We start from the raw sequence: 8,648 nt of genomic DNA, 5'->3' as shown, positions 1-8,648 counted from the left end.
GACAAAGGAGAACCAGTTGATGTGGTATATTTGGACTTTCAGAAGGCTTTCGACAAGGTCCCACACAGGAGATTAATGTGCAAAGTTAGAGCACATGGGATTGGGGGTAGTGTGCTGACGTGGATTGAGAACTGGCTGTCAGACAGGAAGCAAAAAGTAGGAGTAAATGGGTACTTTTCAGAATGGCAGGCAGTGACTAGTGGGGTACCGCAAGGTTCTGTGCTGGGGCCCCAGCTGTTTACATTGTACGTTAATGATTCAGACGAGGGGATTAAATGTAGTATCTCCAAATTTGCGGATGACACTAAGTTGGGTGGCAGTGTGAGCTGCGAGAAGGATGCTATGAGGTTGCAGAGTGACTTGGATAGGTTAGGTGAGTGGGCAAATGCGTGGCAGATGAAGTATAATGTGGATAAATGTGAGGTTATCCACTTTGGTGGTAAAAACAGAGAGACAGACTATTATCTGAATGGTGACAGATTAGGAAAAGGGGAGGTGCAACGAGACCTGGGTGTCATGGTACATCAGTCACTGAAGGTTGGCATGCAGGTACACCAGGCGGTTAAGAAAGCAAATGGCATGTTGGCCTTCATAGCGAGGGGATTTGAGTACAGGAGCAGGGAATACAGTTGTACAGGGCCTTGGTGAGGCCACACCTGGAGTATTGTGTACAGTTTTGGTCTCCTAACCTGAGGAAGGACATTCTTGCTATTGAGGGAGTGCAGCGAAGATTCACCAGACTGATTCCCGGGATGGCAGGACTGACCTATCAAGAAAGACTGGATCAACTGGGCTTGTATTCACTGGAGTTCAGAAGAGTGAGAGGGGACCTCATAGAAACGTTTAAAATTCTGACGGGGTTGGACAGGTTGGATGCAGGAAGAATGTTCCCAATGTTGGGGAAGTCCAGAACCAGGGGCCACAGTCTAAGGATAAGGGGTAAGCCATTTAGGACCGAGATGAGGAGAAACTTCTTCACCCAGATAGTGGTGAACCTGTGGAATTCTCTACCACAGAAAGTTGTTGAGGCCAATTCACTAAATATATTCAAAAGGGAGTTAGATGAAGTCCTTACTACTCGGGGGATCAAGGGGTATGGCGAGAAAGCAGGAAGGGGGTACTGAAGTTTCATGTTCAGCCATGAACTCATTGAATGGTGGTGCAGGCTAGAAGGGCTGAATGGCGTGCTCCTGCACCTATTTTCTATGTTTCTAAAAGGACACCTGTTGTAAATGAACAGCCCTTTCTGCTTATTGATGCACGTAAGTTTCTTCGATGATTCGACAAGCTCCTGTGTCATATAGGCCGACATCAGATCTAATTTGGTGAATGACTTTCCCCTGGCTAGCGGTGTAAACAGGTCATCCGCCTTTGGTAACGGGTACTGATCCTGTTTCGAAACTCGGTTGATTGTAACCTTGTAGTCTCCACAAATCCTGACAGTGCCATCACTCTTCAGCACAGGAACAATGGGACTAGCCCATTCGTTAAGTTCCACCGGTGAAATGACCCCTTCACGTTGGAGTCTGTCCAGTTCAATTTCGACCTTCTCCCTCATGTATAGGACCTCCTGGGCTTTGTGATGGCTGGGTCTTGCATCCGAGTCCAGGTGGATCTGCACCTTGGCTCCCGTGAAGTTGCCGATGCCCGATTCAAACAGCGAGGGAAATTTGCTCAGCACTTGAGCACACGAAGCGTCATCCACCGATGACAAAGCTTTAATATTGTTCCAGTTCCACTTTATTATTTCGAGCCAACTCCTGCCAAACAGCGTTGGACCATTGCCTGGAACGATCCACAGCGATAGATCACGAACCGCCCCATCGTACGACACCTTGACTGCTGTACTGTCAATCACTGGTATGAGCTCTTTGGTGTAGGTACGCAATTTTGCATTTACTTGACACAGCTTGGGTTTCACGGCCTTGGTGTCCCACAGCTTTTCGAAAGTCCTCTGGCTCATAATTGACCCGTGTCTAATTCCATAGAAACCGGCACGCCGTTCAATTTTACTTCAATTATTATCGGTTGGCTCTTTGTCAGGATCGAATGTACACTACACACTTCCTCCTCGGGTATCTTGGGTTGCATTGCCGGATCCGGTACGGATCGATCATCATCATCCACGTGGTGTGTCACAGCACGCTTGCTGAGTTGCAGACACATCAGCTGAAGGTGCCCTATTTTCACACAGCTGTTTGAAACGGCACTGATGAGGCCGATGATTGCCCCCACAACGCCAACAGGGTGAAATCGGATTCGTACCCAATTCTTCGAGCAGCTGCAGGTTTCGCAACACAGTCGGGTAGGCCCTGCCAGGTGCAGCTCTGCCAACCGACGACACAATCTGGTGCACAGTATTTGCTGTGGAGTTCCGACACTGCGTGGATATCTGCTTTGTACTATCGACCGTGGTCAGGCAAGCCTGGACGATCGTGATGGCTCTGCTCAGATCCAGTGTCTCCGCAGGATCATCTCGTGGTTTATGCCTATTACAAAGACGTCGTGCGGCATGTCTTCCAACGCGGTTCCAAACTTACACGGCCCAGCGAGACGTCTCAGGTCAGCAACAAATTCCGCCACGTCCTGGCCCTCAGAACGACATGCTTGTAAAAGCGATATGTCGAGATAATGATGCCTTCTTTATGTTTGAGATGGTTCCGAATCAGAGCAGACAATTCCTCATAGGTCTTTTCTGTTGGATGTGCAGGTGAGAGCAGATTCTTTATGAGACCATAGATTTTTGGACCACAAACCGTGAGGAAAACTGCCCTGCGCCTAACTGCGTCAACGTCTTCATCCACCTTGTTGGCCACGAAATACTGGTCGACGCGATCTGTAAAATCCTCTCAGTCTTCTCCCTCCACGAATCACACCAGGATTCCAATGGTGCTCATTGGTTTTTTTTGTGCGTGAAAGTTCGTATTGTGCCTCGTCGCCAAATGTTGCGTATTGAATAACTTAATAGGCTTAGTACCGTGAACTCAATCAGGTGCGACCTGACTCTACTTTCTTAGTGTTATATATGTAAATTCGTATTTACTCTGTACAGCCACCAGAGGGCTCATCCCCTGGAGTCCCAAGGGATCCCATAATCCCTTGGGAGCACAGGTATTTAAGGAGGCCTCACAGGTTGGAGAGGCACTCTGGAGACCTGCAATAAAAGACTAAGATCACACTTTACTTTGAGCTCACAGTGTTCAGTCTGACTCTTTCTCCATACATAACAACTGGTGACGAGATACAGATAGCGAACCCAAAGATGCAGCGAACAGTGGGCATCCTGGAGAAATTCTCGGAGGGAGATGATTGGGAAACTTTTGTGGAGTGACTCGACCAATACTTTGTGGCCAACGAGCTAGATGGGGAAGAGAATGCTGCCAAATGAAGGGCGATCCTCCTCACCGTCTGTGGGGCACCAACGTGTGGCCTCATGAAGAATCTGCTCACTCCAGCGAAACCCACGGAGAAATCGTACGACGATTTGTGCACACTGGTCAGAGAGCATTTGAACCCAAAGGAAAGGGTTCTGATGGCGAGGTACTGGTTCTACACCTACAAAAGGTCTGAAGGTCAGGAAGTGGCGAGTTATGTCGCCAGGCTAAGACGCCTTGCAGGACATTGCGAATTTGAAGGACATTTGGAGCACATGCTCAGAGACTTTTTCGTACTTGGCATTGGCCACGAAACCATACTTTGCAAACTGTTGACTGTAGAGACCCCAACCTTGAGTAGGGTCATAGCGATAGCCCAGGCGTTCATTGCCACCAATGACAATACGAAGCAAATCTCTCAGCACACAAGTGCTGCTACAAGTACTGTGAATGAAGTGATGTTGTTTTCGAATCGTGCCGTACAGGGCTGGTCACACATACCTGCAGCTGCACTTATGCAGATGTCTCAGAGTCCACCATCAAGGGTGATGAATGCAAGGCCATTAACACCTTGTTGGCGCTGCGGGGGTGATCATCGTTTCCATTCATGCCGATTCAAAGGTTACATTTGCAAGGGCTGTGGAACAATGGGACACCTCCAACGAGTGTGCAGGCGAGCTGCAAATCCTGTTAAACCTGTAATCCACCATGTTGCAGAGGAGGATGGATCCACGGAGGACAGATCCATGACGAACCAGAGCCTCAGACCGAGGAGGCAGAGGTACATGGGATGCACACATTCACCACGAATTGTCTCCCGATAATGCTGAATGTTGAACTAAATGTACTTCCGGTGTCAATGGAGCTGGACATGGGCGCGAGCCAGTTCACCATGGGCAAAATGACTTTTGAAAGGTTGTGGTGCAACAGGCCTCAAGGCAAGTCTTAACTCCAGTTCGCATGAAACTAAGAACTTACACAAAAGAACTGATTCCTGTAATCGACAGTGCTACTGTAAAGGTCTCCTACAATGGAGCGATGCACAAGCTACCACTCTAGGTGGCACTGGGCGATGGTCCCACACTGCTCGGCAGGAGCTGGCTAGGAAAGATACGCTGGAACTGGGACGATGTCCGAGCGCTATCGCCCGCTGACGACACTTCATGTGCCCAGGTCTTAAACAAATTTCCTTCGCTATTCGAACCAGGCATCGGGAAATTCCAAGGAGCAAAAGTACAGATCCACCTAATTCCAGGGGCACGACCCATCCATCACAAGGCGAGAGCAGTGCCGTACATGATGAGAGAAAGGGTAGAGATCGAGCTAGACCGGCTGCAAAGAGAGGGCATCATTTCACCGATCGAGTTCAACGAGTGGGCCAGTCCTATCGTCCCAGTCCTCAAGGGAGACGGCACTGTCAGAATCTATGGAGATTACACAGTAACTGTCAATTGTTTCTCCCTGCAGGATCAACACCCACTACCAAAGGCCGACGACCTTTTTGCAACGCTGGCGGGAGGAAAGACGTTCACGAAGCTGGATCTGATTTCAGCCTACATGACGCAGGAACTAGAGGAATCATCGAAGGGCCTCACCTGCATCAACACGCACAAAGGTCTTTTTATTTATAACAGATGCCCGTTTGGAATCCGATCAGTGGCGGCGATATTCTAGAGGAACATGGAAACCTTACTGACTTCGGTCCTGCACACCTTGGTCTTCCAGGACGACATCTTGGTCACAGGTCGGATCACAGTCGAGCATCTGCAGAACCAGGAGGAGATTCTTAGTCGACTCAACCACGTGGGGCTCAGGTTAAAACGCTTGAAGCGCATTTTCCTGGCGCCTGAAGTGGAGTTCTTGGGTGGATGATTGCGGCGGACGGCATCAGGCCCACCAACGCGAAGATGGAGGCAATCGAGAGCGCACTGAGGCCACAGAACGTGACGGAGCTGCAGTCGTTTCTGGGACTCCTGAACTACTTTGGTAACTTCTTACTGGGTCTCAGCACCCTGTTAGAACCACTGCATGTCTTACTACGAAAAGGGGATGAATGGGTTTGGGGCAAAAGCCAAGAAAATGCCTTTGTAAAAGCGAGAAAATTGTTATGCTCAAACAAATTGCTTGTGTTGTATGATCCATGTCAGCGTTTGGTACTAGCATGTGATGCGTCGTCATATGGCATCGGGTGTATATTGCAACAAGCTAATGATTTCGGGAAACTGCAACCGGTTGCTTATGCATCCAGGAGTCTGTCTAAGGCTGAGAGAACCTACAGCATGATGGAGAAAGAAGCGATAGCGTGTGTCTATGGGGTAAAGAAAATGCATCAATACCTGTTTGGGCTAAAATTCGAATTGGAAATTGACCATAAGCCACTTATATTCCTGTTTACCGAGAGTAAAGGGATAAATACCAACGCACTGGCCCAAATCCAGAGATGGGCGCTCACGTTGTCCGCATACAACTACGCCATCCGACACAGGCCAGGCACAAAAAACTGCGCCGAAGCTCTCAGTAGGCTGCTATTGCCCACCACGGGGGGTGGAAATAGCGCAGCCCGCAGATCTAGCCATGGTTATGGAAGCATTTGAGAGTAAGCAATCACCCATCACTGCCTGGCAGATCAAAATCTGGACCAGCCAGGACCCATTATTATCCTGAGTCAAAAGCTGTGTGCTTCACGGGAGCTGGTCCAGTGTCCCAGGGAAAATGCAGGAAGAGATAAAGCCGTTCCAGCGGCTCAAAGATGAAATGTCTATGCAAGCAGACTGCCTTCTGTGGGGCAATCGAGTAGTGGTCCCCAAGAAGGGCAGAGACACCTTCATCAATGACCTCCACAGCACCCACCCAGGCATCGTAATGATGAAAGCGATAGCCAGATCCCACGTTTGGTGGCCCGGTATCAATGCGGATTTAGAGTCCTGCGTTCACAGATGCAATACATGCTCGCAGTGAAGCAATGTACCCAGGGAGGCGCCGCTAAGTTTATGGTCTTTGCTCTCCAAACCGTGGTCTAGGGTACACGTTGACTATTCAGGCCCGTTCTTGGGTAAATGTTCCTTGTGGTTGTAGACGCGTAATCCAAGTGGATTGAATGTAAGATGTAGGCTAGCACATTCGCTGCCACTACTGAAAGCCTGCGGGCCATGTTTGCCACTCGTGGCTTACCCGATGTCCTGGTGAGCGACAATGGGCCATGTTTCACCAGTGCTGAGTTCAAAGAATTCATGACCCATAATGCGATCAAACACATCACATCTGCCCCGTTTAAACCAGCGTCCAGTGGTCAGGCAGAGAGAGCAGTGCAAACTATCAAGCAAGGCTTGAAGAGGGTAACTGAAGGCTCACTGCAGACTCACCTATCCCGAGTCCTTCTTAGCTACCGCACGAGATCCCACTCACTCACTGGGATCCCACCTGCTGAACTGCTCATGAAAAGAGCACTTAAGACAAGGCTCTCGTTAGTTCACCCTGATCTACATGAACAGGTAGAGAGCAGGCGGCTTCAACAAAGTGCATACCATGATAGCGCAAATGTGTCACGCGAGATTGAAGTCAATGATCCTGTATTTGTATTGAATTATAGACAAGGTTCCAAGTGGCTTCCCCGCACTGTCATGGCCAAAGAGGGGAGCAGGGTGTTTCAGATCAAACTTTCATTCACCGGAAACACTTGGACCAAATCAAACTCAGATTCACGGACTATCCTGAGCAACCCACGTTAGACCCTACATTTTTTGAGCCCCCAACATACACACCAGTGGCAACCGGCACCACGGTTGACCACGAAGCAGAACCCATCATCCACAGCAGCCCAGCAAGGCCAGCTGCACAGCAGCCCAGTGAGGGCCCAACAAATGATTCAACAATACCAGCTTTCACACCGAGGCGATCAACCAGGGCAAGAAGGGCCCCAGATCGACTCACATTGTAAATAGTTACACTATTGACTTTAGCGGGGAGTGTTGTTATATATTTAAACTCGTATTTACTCTATACAGCCACCAAGGGCTCATCCCCTGGAGTCCCAAGGGATCCCATAACCTCTTGGGAGCACAGGTATTTAAGGATACCTCACAGGTCGGAGAGGCACTCTGGAGATCTGCAATAAAAGACTGTCACACTTTACTTTGAGCTCACAGTGTTCAGTTTGACTCTTTCTCCATACATAACAATTAGCTCTCAAAGTGAGGAATAAACATGGAGGCTTTCTTTATATACAAGAGCTGCACGTGTGTCTGTGGCACAATGACCTCCGACGGTCGCTCCCCCTGGTGGCAGGCAAACCCAGGCACACATACATTTCAGGTAGGGCAATAATCATGGGCGATTTTAATCTTCATATTTATTGGACAATTCAAATTGGCAAAGGTAGCCTGGAGGAAGAGTTCATAGTGTGTATTCCAGATGGTTTCTTAGAACAATATGTTGTGGACCCAACCATGGAGCAGACTATTTTAGATCTGGTACTGTGTAGTGAGTCTGGATTAATTAATGATCTCATAGTAAAGGATCCTCATAGTAAGGTAGAATTTCAAATTCAGTTTGAGGGTGAAAAAGCTAGGTCTCAAACTGCTGTCCTGAATTTAAATAAAGGCAATTACAAAGATATGAAGGCAGAGTTGGTTAAAGTGGACTGGGAAAATATATTAAAGGGTAAGACGGTTCATCATCATCATCATGATAGATCATCATTGCTAAGCAGTAGCAAACATTTAAGGAGGTATTTCATAACTCTCAGCAGAGATATATTCCAGTGAGAAAGAAAGACTCTAAGAGAATGATGAACCATCCGTGGTTAACTAAGGAAGTAAAGGATGGTATCAAATTAAAAGTAAAGGCATACAATGCTGCGAGGAATAGTGGAAGGTCAGAGGATTGGGAAATTTTTAGAAACCAGCAAAGGACGACTAAAAAAATGATAGAGAGAAGATAATTTATGAGAGTAAACTAGCAAGAAATATATACCTCTAGAAGTAAGAGTTTCTACAGGTATATAAAAAGGAAGCGAGTAGCTAAATGTTGGTCCTTAGAGGATGAGACTGGGGAATTAATAATGGGAAACAGGGAAATGGCAGAGACTTTGAACAAATATTTTGTATCAGTCTTCACGGTTGAAGACACTAAACTCATCCCAAAAATTGATAATCAAGGGTCTATTAGGAGGAGGGAACTTAAAACAATCATTATCACTGGAGAAAAAGTACAGTCAAACTAATGGGACTAAAGATGGACAAGTCCCCTGGACCTGATGGCCTTCATCCTAGAGTC

The sequence above is a fragment of the Pristiophorus japonicus genome, chromosome 2, assembly GCF_044704955.1.
Source record: "Pristiophorus japonicus isolate sPriJap1 chromosome 2, sPriJap1.hap1, whole genome shotgun sequence".
Classification (NCBI taxonomy): domain Eukaryota; kingdom Metazoa; phylum Chordata; class Chondrichthyes; family Pristiophoridae; genus Pristiophorus; species Pristiophorus japonicus.
This window is presented reverse-complemented; position numbering follows the sequence as displayed.